Below are 20,500 nucleotides of genomic sequence, written 5' to 3' on the forward strand. Positions count from 1 at the left end.
CTCCACACATGGAGGTTTGGGGGCAAAGGAAATCTAATGATATCTAAAGAGGCAGTGGGGTGAATAGCATAAATGTCTGAGCAACAGAAGCCATGGGTTCTGTCTTCCCTCAGCCCCAACATAGGCTGCTTTCCCTCCTTGGGCCTATTTTGTTCCTCGTAGGAAAAGGATTGGGTTAGCTCAGAGGATCTGAATTTGAGATCCTAGGGCTGCTAAGTGGGTCCTAAATGGTGTGATAATCTCCAAATCTCGTGCAAAATGTTGTGCATATGTACATTTCCGGAGATGAGGTCTATAGTTTTGCTTTCATCAGTCTCCAAAAGATCCATGTGGCAGCCCCTATAGGAGTCTCTAAGCAATTCTTCATCTCTCTGTCTCTTTTTTTTAAAGATTGTATTCATTTACTTGACAGAGAGAGAGAGCACAATCAGGGGGAGCGGGAGAGGGAGAAGCAAGCTCCCTACTGAGCAGGGAGCCCAATGCTGGGCTCAATCCCAGAACTCTGGGATCATGACCTGACCCACCAAGGCGCCCAGCAACTCTTCATCTCTTAAAATCCACAGTTTTATGATCTTGACAGTCAGGATTGTTAGGAAGCAGATTATAGTAAAGACCTATGCTCAAGAGAGGCAAGATTGATGCACTGTCATTACCTGTAATTCGTTTTATTCAGGAAAAAATAAGTATTTAAAATAAGGAGACTGTTAATCAAAAAAAGGCATTATGAGAATCTAGAGATCAGCTTTCTTGACCTATAAAAGCCATAGCACATAACAAATTTGTTTTTATTTACATTTTGAGGTATAATTAACAGAGAGTAAAGTGCACAAATCTTATATGTACAGCTCAATGAATTTTTAGATGTATATACACCTGTGAAAGCTGCCCAGCACCCCAAAAATCCCCCTCCTGCTCCCTAGATACCATTTCTGCCACATGTAGTCGCTATTCTGACCTCTCTCCTCATAGGTAAGTTTTGCCTGTCCTTGAACTTTATATAGATGGCATCAGACAGCATTAAAAATTACTAATCATATGCCCTTCTGCCCTGCTGGAAAGTAGTATGGTGCCATGGAAAGAACACAGACAATCTTGGAATCAGACATACAGAGTTTGAATCTTCAGTGTCCATAGCTCACTCACTATATAACCTTGAACAAGCGGCTTCATCTTTTTTTTTTTTTTGACTCTGTAAAAACTGGAATAATAAAAAACCATCTGATAAGTTTTGTGTGTGGAGCATATTAAATAATCTATATATCTGACCCATAGAAGAGGCTCAAAATTTTTTATTTTTCTTTCTTTCCCCCTAGAAAATTCCTACTCAATCTTCCAGACCCAACACAAGCATTTCCTAAAGGAGGCCTTTTCTAACTCCCTGCCAACCAAACTTTTTGATCTCCCAGGTCTCTCTGTTTCATCGTTGTTCCAACATTGTGCATATGTTCCTCTGCTCCAGTATTTAGCACAATCTACTGTGACTATTTTTTGACACCTACTGCAAGAACGTGGGAGCCTTGAGGTCAGGAAATGTGTGATTGCGCCTGTATTTCACTAGTGTCCCTGCTAGTAAGAGGAGCTCAATAAATTTTTGTGAAATGATTTCTGCTGTACTGGCATTCTCTTAGAAGTATGTGCCATAGATAGGAGAGTTAGCTTGGAAATTATTAGAAGAGGGAGTTTATAGATTTCTTCTTGAGTTGGGTAAAATGTGTGTTACGAACTGCGGCTTAAAAAACAAAGCAATACTTAACATATATGGTGGGGTCACTTGTGTTATAGGCCGATTCCCACAGGGATGAGGGAGATTTGGCACAATAAACAACTGCAGTAGAAAAGCCAACAAACTCAATGAATTTGTAGCTTTTCCAAAGTTGGGAAACACAAGACAAAGGAACAGACTATAGGGCAGTGACTGAAGGAACAACTTAGACTGAATGATCACACAATTAGAGGGATTTTGTTGGTTTTTTAATCTTTTATTAGTCTTTTGAGGAGAGGAGATGTGAAAATCCCAGGGTTATAATGGAGTCCTAGATGGTGACAGAAAATAGGCAGGTGGGTGGTACTGCTACAATACCTAGAGAATATTTTTTATTTCCAAGGAGTATCCGCAAGTGTGTAAAGTGGTCATAAAATCTTAATAACCTATAAGAAGTAATTCCAAGAAATTCAATGTAATTGTTTCTTACTGAATGAGGGTTCCTTAAATTAAACATGAATCAATGATCAAATGTAATGACAGCTCTATCCTCAAATAGAAGCTATCCTCTATATCCGGCAATTCACATTTATGGCCCCAGGTCAGTTACACCCATCTCTGCCCTAAAGGCAGCCCAAGTGGACAGATATTAGTCAGATGCCTTCCCTGACTTGCTCCCTAAATCCACAGGGCAACTGCATATCCTGGTTAACCTGGCATAATTGTTAATCATGTCCCCTTTCACTCTCAAAAGTATTCCAGAATGGGGTGATAAATTATGATGTCACCTTACCTTTGGGCCTCACAATCAAACTGTCCAGCCACCTCCCAGTTCCCCTCCCCAAGTCCTAGTCTTTATTAAGCCTCAGAACACTTTCCCACACTCTTTTCCCCAGGTTTTCAACAACAGGTCCTTAAAGTCTTAGTCAAACACAGTAGCAGTAAAAATAAAGAGTACAAAGAACGGAGGGATAAAACTTAGCTAAAGAAGGAAGTGAGACAAGGAGCAAAAAGAAGAGTAAGATTGTGGACTAAGTAGGAGTTTTTATGAATTATAATGAAATTGATTTTCTTTTGGCATTACTCAACCAGCTCTGAAGACTGTTTTGTCAGAGGAACTCCAAAACTGATACAAGCAGAGTAGCTTCTTTGAAAGACAAAACTTCCTGAATGTATAAGTTTTGGGTGTTTGTAGGATGAAAACTCAGGATTGCTTTATAGTCACACCAAGCTTTACATGTTCTCAGATCCAGCTAACAGAAAACACAGTTGCTATGATTGCAACTCCATCACAAGATGGTATTCTGGGACTTGTACGTCATTTGGGCTTCAGTTTTTTGGATTCAAGATCAAACTAAGGTCTGTGGGCTTTTGAGGTTGGTTTTTGTTAAAAAAAAAAAAAGGTTTGTACTGTGATGTAGTGCAGAAACAAAGGAATTACAAATATAATGCATGCTTACTTGTTTATTTTAGGAAAGTCAGTATATACAAATAAGCAAAAAAAAAAAAATCACAAATCCCATTCTTATAAATAACTGCCATTAACATTGATGTTTAACTTTCCAGAATTTTTCTGTATGTGTTATATATACTTTGGAAGGCAGATATACCTTATGCAAAAATAAGGTACAAAGGAGGCCACTACTATCAATGAAATAGCTTAAGAAAGCAGAGGAACATACCCTAGAGTGTCGTATAAGGTCTGGGGACAAGCTAAAAATCCTCACCAAATATCCATATTCTGTCTTAGGAATTTCTTGGTGTCAATTCTGTGTATCCAACTTTTGCCTGATATGCTTTTCCTCATCTTCTCCCTTTATAGTTGCATGTTTCCCCCTCCCACCACAAATGCTGCTTCATCTAGAGCCATCTTACATCTAGGAATGTGTAGTCTATTTTGGAATAGAGTGTAACAAACTAGACCTTTGAGTCTCCTGGTCTCTACTCTTACATTTAACTCATAATACCCAAAGTGAACAGTATCTCTCATGCTCTAGCTAAACAACCCCCGTCCCCCAGCACTCAATAGGAGAGTGGAATTGGAACACAAGTGGGAAAGACAGACGTGATTATATCTGTTATTTATTCTATTACAGAGGCCAGATCTTGGTCTCCTGCTTTCCTTGTCTTTTTCTAAAGAGTTCCACACAATGTGCACTGGGGAAAAAAAAAATCTATATTCTGAAGTTGTTGATTGCAGTTTTCTATGTATATCAATTAGGTAACATTTTTTCATCGCATAGTATGGATCTTTTATATCTATACTGATATTTTTTCTGCTTGTTTTATCAGTTACTGAGAGATACATTTCATAATCTTCTACTCTGGTTATTTCTCTACCACTTTAAGTTTTGTCAATTTTTGTCATATATATTTGAGGCTCATATTAATATACATACAAATTTATTATTTTTATATCTTTCTGGCAGATGGACATTTTGACATTATGAAATGTTATCTTTACCTTTAGTAAAGCCTTTTGTCATAATGACTGCCTTGTCTGATGTTAGTATAAGTACATCAGGGTTCTTTTCATTACAGTTTACAGGTATAATTTTCCTATTCATTTACGTTTAGCCTCACTGTATCTTTATATTTAAGGTGTATTTCTTGAAGGCAGCATAGAGTTGAAGATTTACATTCAGTTCTTAAAATTTTTGACTTCTAATTTACTTACTCTATTTTTGATATAGTGACTGAGAGATTTGGGTTTAAAGCCATCATCTTACTATTTCTTTTCTGTCTGATATGTTCTATATTCTTTTTTCTCCCTTTTCTTGCCTTTTTAAAATTAATTTTCTTTTTATTATTTTGTTTTTTTCTCTTATTAGCTTGCTAGTTATGTACTGATTTATTGTTCCTTTAGTGATATCAAAGCAATTATGAAAAACATCTTTGATTTATAAAAATTTCTCCAATATAAATTAGAATTTTTTATTTCTCCTGAACAATGCAAGGATCTTAGAATCCTTTCATTACATTTACTACCTACCACAGGCCTTACTGTTATTGGTGCCGTGTATTATAATTCTTTCTACTTGTTAGATTCTATAAGATGTTATTATTTCACAAATCAATCTTTATTTATTACCCACATAGTTACCCTAGCAAGTTCCAGTAGGAGAGTCACAGTCCACTTGGGTTCTACAGTGAAGCCATGACATCTATAGCAGCAGAGAATTTTCTTTGAAAATGGAGTTAAACTCTGTTTTAACCATCTGAAAAGCATCTTTAGGTATGCTACTGTGCCTTGGTAAAGAACGAACATCTGGCTATGATGACTTTGTGAGAATGGGTCTCTATCTTTCTTTATTCCTTAAACCAGCAATCATTGTCTAATGCTATGTCCCCAGTCAGTACAGTACATCGGTCTGAGAACCAGAGAGTGGAAGTAGGAGCAGCCCTGGTCGCCATCAATCTCTGAAACCCGTTGGAAGAATTTGGGTTTTTGGTCCCCCTAACTTTAGGTCCAATGATTCTAGGTATCCTGCCTTCCAGAAAGAGGATACTTCTACCAGGGAACAAAGAGTACCATTGAACTTAATACTATGACTGCCACCTTGCCACTTTGGGTTCTTTGTGCCAGTAGAAAGGAGTTAACCATCTCGTGAAGGAAATTGACTTGGATAATCATGAGGAGACAGGTCTGCTGCTGCATAGTGGGGAGAGGCAGAAATGTTTGGCTCTTGCAGGGTGCCAGGGTGGCTCAGTTGGTTAAGCGTCTGACTCTCGATTTCGCCTCAGGTGATGTTCTCAGGGTGGTGAGATTGAGTCCTGCATTGGGCTCTGTGCTCAGTGGGGAATCTGCTTGAGATTCTCTCTCTCCCTCGCCCTCTGCCCCTCCCCACACTTTTGCACTCGCTCTCTCTCAAATAAAAATAAATAAATCTTTTTTTTTTTTTTTTAAGAAATGTTTGGCACTTGGACGATCCACTAAGGAGTCTCTTGGTACTCTCATGGCAGTTTTAACTATAAATGGAATTATAGCTGATAAGGGTGTAGTAATCAGGAGCTCAGGCTCCTCCAAGATGCGGATTGAGTCATCCCACCAGATAAACCACCTAGACCAGCAGAAGGACTACCTGAGGATGAGGAGAATCTAGATTGGATGGTAGAGGAGAGAGATGATGAATATCAATGATGGCCTTGGGTCCAGCTACAGCAGCAGAAGCTGTAGCTCATCTCACAAACCTTCCTTTCTTATGTTTTGCCAGAAATTGTAATTGACCAGAATCCTGGAGAAGCCGTGACAGGATAGAGTGAACCCAGTGTGTAAAGCACATAGATCTGAAGAGTGCAAGAGGTAGACCTTGGAGACATTGTTGATGCTCTGCCTAGATCTTCTGAGATCCCTTCTCCCACTTTGGTTGTTGTGTCCATTGACCAGCTACCACAGGTATTTGGAATAATGGGCCATACCTGTAACTTTCTCTGGAAGATTTCTCTTATATGTTTGAAGCCTCTGGGGCTAGAGATTCCTGGGAGTTCTACCAACCTCCAATTTCATGAACTGTGACCAATAATTGATTGGGGCAAAGTGCAAAAATTCTACTCCCTTGCTTCAAGGCAAGACAGACTCTGCAGTATACTTTATACTCCTCAGCTTCTTGTAGGATGAAGCTGAAACTAGATTTCACCCGAAACCCCATTCTTGCATAATTTCTTGCCTATCCTACTTTCCTCCCTCCTCTCCCTGTCTCTTCTGATTGCACTCCAATAAATCACACACAAACAAATACCCATCTCAGGTTGTTTCTAGGGAACCTTACTTAAAATCTCTGCCAAATAAACTACAGGCACCCAATTCTTTCTCCAGAGTAAGAAAGCAGTCATTCATCCAATGGATTTTTAATATCTGGGAAGACCACATGACCCTAAGTTATTGTAGGAAGCAACTCCTCAACTTCAACTTTAATAAAAAAATCATTAAAATTGGATCACAGCATATCTTGGCATACATAACTATATATTCCTAAAGCATTTTAATAGATTTTGACTCACTTTCTATATGGAAGATTGTGTGTGTTTGTAGAAATTTCATTAACAATGAAATACGAAAGACTTCAAGATGTGAAATTAGCTTCAAGGGTGTAAATTACAGTGACAAGAAATTCCATTTACCACTGAGAGATTTTTAGCTATTAAAGTGGTCTCAGGTTAGGTTGAATTTCCTGTCCTCTTAGATTTTCAAACACAAGCTGGATGATCAACTGGTGAAAACAAAACAAAGGGCTCTTCAAGCATCAGAAGCATTGGATTGGTAGCTAGTTGATGCAGGTGATCTACAGTTATGATCTGTATTCAGGAACTTAAATATAGTATTTTGAACCCTCTCTTGGTTAGAGAAAGATTCAACTGAGAAATTATTATTTCCAATCATTTACTTTTTTTTTTTTAATTTTGCTTTCAGGTACCTAGTACTAAATCCATCATTTATTTTGTACACATTTTTCTTCAATCAAATCTCACCTTTATGGTAATAGCTATTGATTAGAAACATAACGAACACACTAGTCTATGTGATCCTTCATTGAATTGTGTTGGGCAGTGACTATGATTGGAGGTGTGGACTGAAAACCATCAGCTGGCTTCCTATACCTGTAGATGGCTGAAAACCAGGTTTAAATTTCACTTGCTGAATTTAGACACTTATTGACACACAGCCTTTCTCTTATGTGAAAATTAAGGCATTGATTATGAAGTAGGATGCCTAGAATTGAAGTGGAATATAGTGGAATTGCTGTCTGATGGTACCATCCAATATCCCTGCCCACCATGCCTCAGACCATACCACCATCCATAGCCCTTAAATATCTTATACACCATCATGTTATCCCATGTAATACTGCTTCTGACATGGAAAACTCACTTTATGATGAAAGAGTTAAGGCAATGAACTGATGTCTATGGGATTCACTGGTCTTATCATTTATTTATTCCATCACTCAGAAACAAGTGGTCTTATAGAGAGGTATGATGTCTATTGAAAACTCAGTAATAATGCTAGCAGGAAGATTTTCCAAGGTTAAGGTGTTACTTTACAAGGTGTGCTCTAAGTCAGCAACCAAGATATAGTCTTATTTTTTTCCATTGTAAAAGTATAGGTTCCAAGATGGTTTCCATAATGCAAACTAGAAAAATTTTTTGTTTTCCATCCCCACGATTCTTGATGGGCTGGTTTAGAGGTCTTGGTATGCATGAGAGAAATGCTTCTGTCAGGGGACCCATGGTTCTCCTGAATTGGAAATTAAGACTGCCACCTGGGTGCCTGAAGTTCTTCATGTCGCTAGGAAGATGGGTCAAAAATGGTGCTGGCTAGGATGATTGATCCTCACTATCAAGAGGAGATAGTGTCACTGATAAACAGCAGAGGCTTAAAGGACTATGGCTGGGACTTACAGATCTCCTTGGGGTTACTCTTAGTACTGCCATGTCCAGTGGTAAAGTTAATGGAAGAGTCCACCAATCTTATGTGGGCAAGACTACCAAAGGCTCAAATCCCTTGGGAATGAAGATCTGGGTCATTCAAGCAGGTAATAATGCCTAACCAGCTAGAGTTGTTGCTCTGGGCAAGAGAACATGAAATGGGTGGTGGAGGATGGAGGTTAGAAATATCAATTACAGCTTTGTGACTATTTGCAGAAATTAAGGTTATAGAATCTGCCTAAATTTTCTCACTTGTTCTGCTATGCATATATTTTAAACTAGTTTTCTATTCTTTTCCATCCCTTTCTTCCAGGGCATGCTGGTGGTGGTTAGCTTTGCAGTTTCACTCATGGGTTACAGAATTCTGAGACAGGATCATGATGGGACCAGAAGAGGACTGAATACCACACAGAGATTCAAGTTGGATTCAGCTACCAATGGGATTTGAGGTTATCATCGTTTGAGGGAAGGAGTGAGCAAATTTTAATTTTTTCTTCTGCAGAATTAAATATGGGAAGAAGACTTTATGGTACTATTGGACAGGAGCAGTAAGGAAGTGAACTCTAGTGAATATTCTCACCTTTTTTCATCTAGCATCTGTTTTCTTCTTGATGATTGGAGAATTCCCCACCTTAAAGTCTGCCTCTCACTCTAGAAGCTGAAACTGGCAAATACTCACTTTCTTACCTTCCTTACAGTTAAGGTGTGGGTACGTGTTCCAACCAGACACAATCTCCCAATACTCAATAACAGGAGTAAGCCGCAGGAGGACTGCGGGGACTGCTAGACAACAACATTACAGAATGATCCAGTTCCTTGGGCAGCAGTGGTGCCTTCAATGACAAATTCCAGGGTGTGAATTTGGGGTATGTTTCTGGCGGGGTAACAATGAGCCTGAAACATGTTCTCCCGCCCTCCTGGCAATTCTGGAAACAGCTTCTATATCATGTTTTTTGGTTTGCAAAGTTTGATTTTTATAAAATTTCATACTTATCAGCCAAATTGCCAAGATTAGTTAAGGAACCATATGCCCTTAGGAGGAAGGGGGAAGGAGAAAGAGAGCAAGCATGGAGAAGAATGGTAAAGCAAATGAAGCAAAGTAAGTTTAAATGAAGGGAATATGGGAGTTCCTTAACTTTTTTTTAAGGGCTCAAACGCAGGGCATGAACTCACAATCCTGAGATCAAGACCTGAGCTGAGATTAAGAGTCAGACACTTAACTGACTAAGACACCCAGGTGCCCAGTTCCTTAACTATTTTTGGAACACACACATATATGTGCACATATTTTTTTCTGATTCATCTGAGAGTAAGTTGTAAACATTGCTCCATATCCCTAAATACTTCAGTGTGTATTTCATAAGAACATGGGTGTTCTCTTACATAACCACCATACAATTATCTAAATCAGAAAATGTAACATGATATACATTATCTAATGTATAGTCCATATTCAAATTCCTATATCATTTAAATAAATTGATATTCTGCTTACCTGAATCAGTGTTAGGTTCTGTGAACTCTGATTAATTCAAAGTCTCAGATATCACTTCCTCCAGGATATGTTCCTGGGCCCTAACTTTGGGTTAGGTGACTCGCTTGTGTACCATTATGATACAGGGTACTCTACCTACCGGAGTATTTATAACATTGTAATCATGATTATGTGTCTGCCTCTCTAAGCTGAATTAAGTCACTTAAAAGGGTAGCTAGGTCTCTTTTTCACTGGTCTTTCTTCACTGACTAGCACAGTTTCTGACACACTAGAGGTTCATAAATATTTGTTGAACAACTGGATTTCTACACTTTAGTGGCAACTCAAATTAAATATGTTCTAAGTTGAATTTGTCATATTTGCTTTTTCAGTTGAAAGTTATATCTTTCAAGTTTCAATGTAGAAAGTAGAAACCATTCCAGGTTTTTTTTTTACAGGAAGAAACTTATTATAAGAAACTGATGCATATAAGGTCTAGGAGAGCAAGATCCAGACTGGACCACTAGAAATTATTCCCAGAAAAATACAGAACTGGACCATCAACAACATTCCAAGGTCATCATTGGAATTATTTAAGACACACCTCCATAGCTTTGATCCAGGAGTCTGGAAACTGTAATCCAGAAGCTGCCACCACCTATCACCATAGATGATATCACTGCCTCTTGGTACTCAGAAAGCTGGAAAGTGGCCACTGGAATCCAGCTGCAGAAAGAATTCACATTTTCACAGGTTTTCTTGATAGTATAGAGGCTAACGAAGTGGCTTTAAACTTTATCTCACTTCTACATATCGTATTTCACGGGTTTATCCCATTATCAGAAACTAACTCACATTCAGAAAACTAGTTGCAAAGGAACCTAGAAAAGGCAGTTTTCAGCTACCCAGGCTTTGCAATGCAGGAAGATACCCCATGGAGGCTGAATTGATCCCCCTGATGCACCACAATGGCGTCCCCATTCACGAAGTTGCTGAAGCCAGTGTGCAAAACTCAACGCCTTTCTGATGCCAAGATACTTTTCTTGGATGGAGGTGGTAGCACCTCTTCTCCATGAGATTAAATTTAGAGGATTCAATTTAGTATTTCCACAGAATGGGAAATTCTGTGGAAAATACACCTTGGTTGACTGCTCCAGAATCACTGATCCTCTGAGCAGTTTTCTGCCCAAGAAAATGGCAGTCACATGACCAACTTGAACCCTCCTCCTTCTGGAGGTGGCCGTAACATACTAACTCATTTCTCAGGTACCCCCTATGACTTCTTGGGTCAGTGCAGTGGAAGGAAAGTGGAGAAGCCAAAGCCCAGAGAGATGAGATCTGTGTGACATTATGGAAAGAGCATGGACTTTATGGTCAGGTGGCCCTGGCTGGATTTGTCTCTTACTAAGTGTCACACCTGGAGCAAGTTCCTTAATTGCCCTGTGTCTTGATTTCCTCATATTTAAAATACCTATCTCCTAGGGTTGTTAATGAGGACTAGATTAGATAACACATGTAAAGTGCCGGTATATAAAAGTACACAAAGGAATGTTGGTTCCTTTATTAGTTTTCTATGGCTACTGTGATAGATTGTGATAATCTTAGTGGCTTAAAACAACATATATTTACTCTCTTACAGTTTTGGAGGTCAAAAGTCTCAATTCAGTTTGGGCTGAAATGAAGGTGTTGGCAGGGCCACACTCCCTCCAGAAGGTCTAGGGGACAGCTGACCTTTTCCACCTTCTAGACTGTTTGGAGAGAGCTGAGACATGGAGGAAACATAGCCATTAATGGACATGTTGCCTGAGAAGGAGTGAGAGAGCATAATACCCTGATTGCTCCCTCCTCCCACCCTCCAGTATTCTGTCAGGGTCTCTCACTGGCCAAATCTACCTGGAATCCACTTGCCAAGGGTGCCAGAAATTATAGTTCTCCTAGAGTCAGGGCAGAGCAGGGGGAAGATCAGGAATGGACCAAGAGCAAACAGGCAAATAAGTGTCATGGTCCACACTGTTTGGTATTCAAAATATTTACCTCCTTTATCACAGTATCATGCTTCTTTCTATCAGGATGCAACTATGCTTCACACCCATAAAGATGCCCTTGTCATCTCAACGCGGGTGAGATAAGTTATCATTGCCATTTTAAAGTCCAAGATCTCTAGGGAATTCAGTCTTTCCCAATAAACCCTGTTTCTTATGGTCTGGTGACATATGAACTAATTGGCAAAGTTAAATACCATTGACCTTCTTTGTGCAAAATAGTACAGGAAGAAGGAGAAAAAGAAAAAATGGTTAATATTAATATGTACATAAGAAAAATATGCATAGCTGTTAGTTATTTCTATAACTGGTCATAAGGGCAGAGTTGATATTTATCACTTTCTTCTTTCACTACTCATTCCATGCTTCTATTGTCCTCAGTCAGTGCTTTGACTGATTGTGGTTTTTCACCTGGGTAGTGACCAAAACCTTCATTCCTGAAGGATCTGAGTCCTACTGGTCCTACTGGTCTTGCCTTTATTGGTTTTTGCCTTTTTTGGGGTTCTTTAAACTTTTCTGTTGGAGATGGAAAAAGAGAGGCACCCCAGTGATTTCCCCCTGGATACCAGATAGGGTTCTCTCTGCCCTCATTGTTAACTGGACTTACCACTCCATCCAGTATTATAACCTCTCCTCTGGCTATTGGTTCAGTGGCATGAGGGCCCCCAAATAGTCAGGTGGCAGTTTCTATTTCTCATTTACTTGGGTTATTAGTGGGTGCTCATGAAAGTGTAGCTCCCTTGGGACTCTAGCAGATGAGGTGGATGCCTTTCTCCGTATCCCGTCTGTCCATCTGAGTTCATCTGCAGCTGCAATGGAGAGTCTCCTGCACAATGACAGCTTTCCCCTTTCTCTTGTCTCTTCTGGTGGGCTTTCTCTGGCACCCTGCCAAAGGGAAATAAAGCCCAGAAATGGGAAAGAGTTAATGTCCTGTGAGTTGGCGTTGATGAGTTGGTGTTGATGCTTTCCTGTCCTCCAAAAAGGCAATTCTGAAGCTTGTTCCACACTGTTTTTCAGAGGGTTCTTGGTGAGATTGAGCTTCAGTTGCCTACAGCGCTCATCGACTCATTGTCACACATTTATTGGCTTCTCTCCCTTCTCTGGCTCACTTTCCTCTTCCTCACTTGTGCTTCCTGGGATCATTGCCAAGGCAAACTATCCGCACCCAAGACCTGTCTTACGACAAGAACCCAGACTAAGACAGGAACGAAGACCTCTAAACTAGAAGGGTCTAAGGTTGTGGAGAAGGAAAAGTAAATTTTGTCAGTGGGTCATGAGGTTTCCGGAACCTGGCTATTTTGCCTGTAAGAGAAACAGCACCATCTGTTGGTCAATGGCTCAAAGCATATATTCCATTCTGTAGGATGGCACTCTGTCTCATAGGGGTGTTATCCTACAGGTGGTGCTGTGATTATGACTTCAGGAGGCCATTCCACCAATCTACTAGGTCAGTTGTTCTCAGATGATGGGGTATGTGATAAGACTGGTGATATCCAATAACGTGAATCCATTTCTCTTGCTTTTAAATGAGACCGTTGGTGAGAAGCAACGCATTTAGCATATCATGACAATGAATCATGGAATCAGGACATTCCATAAGTCCACAGATGGTGTTGCTGGCAGAACCATTTTAGATAGGGAAAGAGAAAAAAGTGTCTATTTTAGTGAGGACAAATCTCTGTCCCTCTATGATGGTAGAGGTCCAACATAATCAACATGTCCCCACTGCCCCCAAAGAATCATAACAGGGGCTCAACACTGGCCTCTGCTGTTAGCAGGCTGGGCTTTCTGCCTTGGAGAGGGAAGTCCATGTTGTTGAGCCCAGGCATACCCTTATCCCTGTTGCTGTGGCTACTAGTACACCGGCCCACTGAACCAGGACTGAGGTGGCTTAATAAAGGAGCTAACGTCAATCACATGGGTCATCCAACTGATAATATCGAGAGCCTTCTCTTCAGTGAATGCTCATTGATAAGCATTCACCTGAGAAGCAAAAATCCTCATACTATTGGCCAGTTCTGAGAGATCCATCCATATACCTCTTCCATAGATTTCCTTATTACAAATATTCCAGTATTGTTCTTGCCAAGCCTCTGAGTAACAGGCATAATAGTTAGCTACTACCCATGAGCCGGAAGAGGTTTATACTTTGGGCCATGTCCTCTTCAGGCAAAACGGACATCCAGATGTGCTGCCCAAAGTTCTCCCCACTGAGAGAGTTGACTTTCACCACTTTCCTTAAGAGTCACTCCTGAATGTGATGGTGACAGTGCAGTGGTCCACTTCCACCCAATGCTAACATACTGTGCAGACCCATCTCTAAATTAGACCCAAGTTTTTTTCCCCCTGACAGCTGGTTATAGGGAACTCTTCATGAGGCCCTAGAGTCTGAGCCACCTGCCCATGCAACTTCCTTGTGCCCTCCTGACCTGCTTAAGTGTAATCTTTTCTATACCATTTTTAATTGATGATGGTTTGTTGCTGTGTGTGCCCAATCTTATGGCAGTTCAAGAATGGTAGCTGAGATCACATCAATCTTGATGTCGTCAAGACACAGTCTCTACTAGAATTCAGTGCTCTTTCAGCAGAGGAGAACATGGCATTGTATCAAAACCCTGGTATCCTGTGCTTTGGATCTCTTGTTGGTATTTGCCAGAGGGTCCATACAGCATCCTTACTTGCCACAGACACTTTGGATCTTCTGAATTATTAGGCTTGAGTAGCAGCATAGCAGCTGAACCTGCTGCAGAGCTTTTCGTTTCCCGGGAACACAGGTTTTTCAGTAAATGGGTCAGAGAAATATACCCAAATATGGTATATGTTGCCTCAGTGTGCAAGGTACAGAATTTTGTCTTTCATTTTGAGGCCAGGATTCTCGACTTAATCTTGACATTCGGGCTTGATAATTCTTGGTTGTGGGGAGCTGTCCTGTACATTGCAGGATATTTAGCAGCATCTTTGGCTTCTACCCACTAGATGCCGGTAGCCACTAACTCTTTTACCCCCAACTGGGATAACCCAAAATCTCTCTAGGTATTGCCTGCTAAATGTCCCCTTGGGGACAGAATTGCCTCTGGTTGAGAACCACTGGTATAGAGAGATATTGCAACAATCCTTTCGCTGAATTTTTGTGTCTCTGGCATTCATGTGTCTTACTAAAAATAGTTGTTGCTTCCTGTTCACCAGGCCAATAGCGTGGTGTTATCAATGTAGTAGATCAGAGTGATGTTCTATGCGATGTCCAGATGATCAAGATCCCTGTGGGCTATACCGTGACAACAGTTTGAGAGTCGACATGGCCCTGAAGTAAGATTGTAAAGGTATATTGCTGACAGGTGAAACTTTGCTGTTTCGTGTTAGTAGTCACAGGTTCTTTTGGGAAAGGCTTGGAGAAATATTTATAGTATATAGTTGTGACAATGTTGCAGTGTCCTTCCTTAAGGGGACCCAGTTTCTCCTGTAATCACTGGGCTCTGGGTATGTGGCATAACTTAGATCTGGGAACTAAATGAGAGGTTGTGACTTCCTTTTGTGACAACTCAAGTCAGGTTTCTGTGCAATAGACCTATAGTTTTCCCAGTTGTATATATCAAGTAATACTTTAGTAGACTGCCCATCTATTTCATTCCTAGAGACCTTGTCATCAAGTCTCTTCAATCATCCTTGGTCTAGAGAGAACAGTCATTGCAGAGTTTTCAAGGATGCCTATGTTTCTCTCACTAATGTTTTCTCAGTGCCTTAATGCCCTCTCGTCCCTTCCAGGAAACATAGTCAGGAAAAGGGTGAGCAGGTTACACATAATAGATCCACTCCAACATTCCCATCACTTTGATGCTTTCACATATTTTACCCTGTGGCTTGACCCTTGTGAATAAGACCTTTTACATTCATTTCTCCACATTATGTGACTGAAGTCCTGGCATCTCAGCTTCATCGAAGTTCAGCTTCATTGAAGTCAACCAACAAAGTAAACCATTAAGGATGCTTCCAGGTGCTCAACTTAGTACATCAAAATCAGAATCTCAGGTAAGGACACCTGTATTGCAACTTAGCCTGGCTCATCAATATATTCTATCTTTTCTGATGTAGTATCCTTAGAATCTACTCCCATAGAGTTTTCTAGGTTACTGCTGATGTAAATACACACGGTATCGCAATTCTTTGAGTGTATAAGTTTTTTTATTTGCCCCTATAATAGACCTTACAATTCTGTCCTGGGTTCCTGGCTTTGATTATAGAAGTGGGTTTGGAGGTAATGAGGAGTGGCGGATAGAATGTGAATTTGGAGAGAATAGACATCCCTTTCTTTGCAGGGCAACTGTTGTATACAGGATCTTTAAGCAAGGGAAGGTCAGTTTCCTAAGATGGGAGAGGGATCTGCTGTGGGATACCACTATTTTATACTTCTATTTCATGTAATTTCTTTACATGGATTAAATATAGTCCATGTGAAGTGCTTCAGCATAATACCTGCTACATAGTAAGTGCTCAATAAGAGCTAAGTACCTCTAGTATATTTTTATAGCATAATGATTCAAAGAGGGGCTTTGGAGTCAAACACACCTGGGTTCAAATCCTAGCTCTACTTGGGGCAGCTGGGTGGCTCAGTTGGCTAAGGGATCAACTCTTGATTTTGGCTCAGGTCATGATCTCAGAGTCGTGATATCAAGATTTGCACTGAGCCTGGTGATGAGCCCTGCAATGAGCCCTACATCAGGCTCCTCGCTCAGTGTGGAGTGCGCTTGAGATCCTCTCCCTCTGCCCCTCTCCCTGCTCATGCATGTGCTCTCTCTCATTCTCTTGCAAATAAAAAAATAAAATAGATCTTCAAATCCTAGCTCTACCCACTTCTAGCTGTCTGCCCCAGGAAAAGTAAAATCTGGGGCCTTTGTTGATTTGTAAAATGGTAGAAATTACCTAATTCTCAGGGTTGTTTTCAGATGATATGAGATTTTCTCTATATATAGTTTGCACATTGAAAATGCTTAGGCAAAGATAGCTATTACTATTCCAGTAATAAGGAAAAACTTAAACAGAGGCCCAGGTAGGGAGAGAAAGAGAGGAAGAAGTGAATTTCAGGGTCTCAATGTATTTTATTTTGTCTGGAACATAGGGCGGTTGAGGAAATGACCTGGAAATGAGGCTGAAGAGGTTATCAGGCCTGATTCAGGCCTTGTGGGCCATGTCAAGGAGCCTGGAGAGATAGTAGAGCTAGTCACACAGCACATGGGACAAGTAGTACAGGCCAGGTTATGGTGCAATAACAAATGTTCCAAGCACCTGAGTGGCTTATGAAAACAAATGCTATGTGTCCACTGCGGAATCATGCAAATACATAATCTGGTTCTATTCCATGTCATCTTCACCTTGGAACCCAGGTTGATGGAACAGCTTTTCTCTGAAATAAATCACTGGCAGGTGGAAAAGAGACATGGTGAACCCATAAGCTGGCTCTTAAAATTTCTGTTTGTAATTGACCCTTCTGCTCACATTTTATTGGCCACAGCAAGTCACATGGTCAAGTCTGCCATCAGTGGGGCTGAGGAAGGGGCATTTTACAGAAGGGCTCCAGAATATTTGGCAGAACAATAATTGAAACAGCTTTTGTGGCAAAAGTTAATGAGTGGTAACCCAATTAAAAAATGGGCAAAGGATTTCAATAGACATTTCTCCAGAGACACACACAAATAGCCAATAAGCACGTGAATAGCTGTTGAACATCATTAGTCATTAGGAAAATATAAATTACAACCATACTTTATACCCACTAGGATGACTGTAATCCAAAAGACAGACAATATAAAGGCTGAAAAAGATGTGGAGAAATTGGAACCCTCATTAACTGCTGACAGGAATGTAAAATGGTGCACCTGGTTTTGTAAGTCGTCTGGCAGTTTTTAAAAAAGTTAATCATAGCTACCGTATGACCCAGCAATTCCACTCCTAGGTATATACCCAAGAGAAATGAAAACACATGTCCACCCAAAACTCATACACAAATGTTCATAGCAACATTATTCATAACGATGAAAAAGGGGAGATAACCTAAATGTCCTTCAACTGATGAATGGATAAATCCAATGTGCAATGTGGTATGTCCATACAATGAAATATTATTTGACCACAAAAAAGGATTGGAGTATTGATACATGCTACAGTGTGGTTGTACCTTGAAAACATTATGCTGAGTGGAAGAGGTCAGTCACAAAATATTGCATGATTCCCTTTACATGAAATGTCCAGAATGGGGAATTGAGGGAAAAAGGGCAAGTGACTACTAAGGAGTATGAGGTTTCTTTTTGGGGTGATGAAAATATTCTCAAATTAATTGTAGCGATGGTTGCACAATTCTGTGAATGTATTAAAAACTACTGAACACTTTAAGTAGGTGAATTGTGTGGTATGTAAATTATCTCACAAGGCTGTTTTACCTGTATATAAGAAAGATAATGAGTGGTTGTTTTTTTTTTGTTTTTTGTTTTTTTTGTCTTGTTGGTTTTGAGAGGGTCATGTGGAGGTAACCAGGTACTTAACCATGTAGATCTGGAGCTCAGGAGCAGAAATCAGGCCTGGAGATATATACTGGGAAATATAAAGCACAAAGTTGCTAACTGAGAAAAAGCAATCACCCAGAGAGAGTGTGTCCAGTGGGAAAAGAGAGGGCTTGCACTTATCCCTCAGGGATACCAACACTGAAGAGATGGAAGAAAGAAGAGGAGACTTCAAAAGAGATGAAGAGGGGTGGTTAGAGATGGAAGAGTGAGATCAAGAGAGTAAAGATGAAAGGCAAGGAAAGAGTGTTTCCAGAAGTAAGGAGTGTCAACTAATGCAGAGAAATTAAGTTAGGTCATGATGAACACGTTCATAGCAACTGCAGTTAGGAGATCCCGAGTGACTTTGGAAAGAATGGTTGCCATATGGTGGTAGGGCAGAAAAGAGTGCAATGACGTGAGTTACTGGGTATAAGTTGTAGTTGAGGAAGTAGAGACATTGTTTGGATGATTGAGGAAGTGTAGCGGTGAAAGGCAGATCTGCAGAGAAAAAAAGTAGAGGTTGAAGTGGGGTTTGGTGGGTTGGGTGGGAGATTTCAAGATGGGAGAGGTTGTTTAAATCCTTATGGGAATTAAAGGAGAGGAGAAAAGGAATAGTTGAAAAGAGGAATAAAGCCCCAACCACCTTTTATGAAATTGCTGTATGTTCCCTGATCCACCCTCCTTATGCTACCATAAGCTTATACTCTTAATTGTGAGGTAGACTCCCCTGGATTCCACGACTTCTGCATATTGTGGGTAACAAGGGAGAGGGAAAGGTTGAGTCTGAGTTTCCCAGATGGATGAAAAATGATGTGGAATATTCATTTGATAATTATGGTCTGCCTTGAGTCTCTTTTCTGTTTTGTTCAGAATTGTGATTTAAACACCGTTCATGTGTTTATTTTGTCTTTGAAGTAGAGAAAACACATCTGTTAGGTCTTTGTACTTTGAGCCTTTCAAGCCTGGAAGCGTAGTCCTGCATGCTTTTCCGAAGCGTTTTCACAAGTACAGATTTTTGTGAGGCGTACCTCCAGGTCGCCAATCTGTGGGACTAACTGGCGGTGAGATGGGCGGAGGAAAGGGACTGAATCCAAAACTGTGGCTAAAAGCAGCGAGGCGAGAGCAGCCTGGGAAGAGGTCCGGAGAAGCAGCGAAGCCGGGACAAGGAAACCTAACCCACGCCCAGCTTCCCGCCTCCGCGGCCGGACGGCGCTAACCCGGCTGCGCCTGCGCGCGGGCGGCCGCGGCGAGGGGCCCCGAGCAGCGCGGCCACTGCTGGGAGTCACGTGGTGCCCCGGGCAGCTGCCCCGCCCCTCCGCAGCCGCCCCGCCCCGCCCCGCCCCGCCCCTTTCCCGGCGGGACGCTCGGAGCCGCCCCGAACTGCGCAGGGCGGCCAGGGGTGAGTGTCCGCGAGGGGCGCGCGTAGCGCAGACCCGGGAGGGCTTGGGCTGGGGCGCGGGCCGGCAGAATGCGTTGCGGGGTCCAAGGGACAAAATGGCGGCGGGTACTCCCCTTCACCCTCTTCCCTCACCTGGGAGTGCGGGCGGAGAGGGGCAGCGATCTGTGCTGGGGGAGGGGAGCCGCGGCTGCTCGGGAGGGCCGGGGGTTCCTCTCAGGAGGCTTGGGGGGCGGCGGTGGGCAGGCTCCTGGCCTGCCTTGCGGGTTCAGCTGGGGTGTGAGGGACGTGGGACCCTGCGCACCCCACGGCGGGGGAGTGGGCGGGGGACTGCTCACCCCTTCACGGGGTGCGCGGCGGCGCGCTTGTCGAGGCTTCTGGAATGTCCAAACTGCAAGGGGCTTCCGGAGGAGACTCCCACCGGCTCTTCATTTGACAGGTGATCGCTATCATCATCTCATTCTCCGCAGGGTTTACCACGCTTTCCCTGCTCGATTATTCGGGTCTTAGTTCTGCCAGGGAAGCAGGGCGGGAATGGTCTCTCCGTCTTACAAATGCATAAACTGAGGCCTGGAGGGCTGAAGAGTTGAACCAATGCCTCGCACCTGGGAGTAATAGGACCCAGCCTTCTGCCTCTGTTAGTGCTCCTTTCCACCACTTCATTCGCGCCTTCTCCCCCCAGCCAGTGAGTGACGGGATTTTTAGAAAGCAGACAGAAAACTGATTCTCTGAGCACCTGCTGCTGTCAAGTGGCTCTCGCTGAGATGGGGCTGCCTGCGTGAGAGCAGCTTCCTGTTGCTGGTGGACTGTATCCCTCATTCTGTTTGTGCCAAGATATTTTCCACGAAAATAGCTATTCATTATAGTCATCTTACCGAATAGATAGCAATTCTTTGTATGTATTATAATTTGTTACAGTTTACACAT

The 20,500-nt window shown here is 41.7% G+C and overlaps 1 protein-coding gene across 1 annotated transcript in view; it reads left to right on the forward strand.

Annotated features, from left to right (window-relative positions):
- The first annotated feature begins 19,540 nt into the window (after positions 1-19,540).
- SCAPER (S-phase cyclin A associated protein in the ER) overlaps positions 19,541-20,500 on the forward strand; it is a 523,695-nt gene continuing 522,735 nt past the window's right edge. Inside the window, exon 1 of the mRNA XM_044917799.1 lies at positions 19,541-19,576. The gene's annotated coding sequence lies outside the window, so the exon portion shown is untranslated. The remainder of the gene's footprint in view (positions 19,577-20,500) is intronic.

This window comes from Neomonachus schauinslandi, chromosome 9 (genome assembly GCF_002201575.2).
Source record: "Neomonachus schauinslandi chromosome 9, ASM220157v2, whole genome shotgun sequence".
Taxonomy (NCBI): domain Eukaryota; kingdom Metazoa; phylum Chordata; class Mammalia; order Carnivora; family Phocidae; genus Neomonachus; species Neomonachus schauinslandi.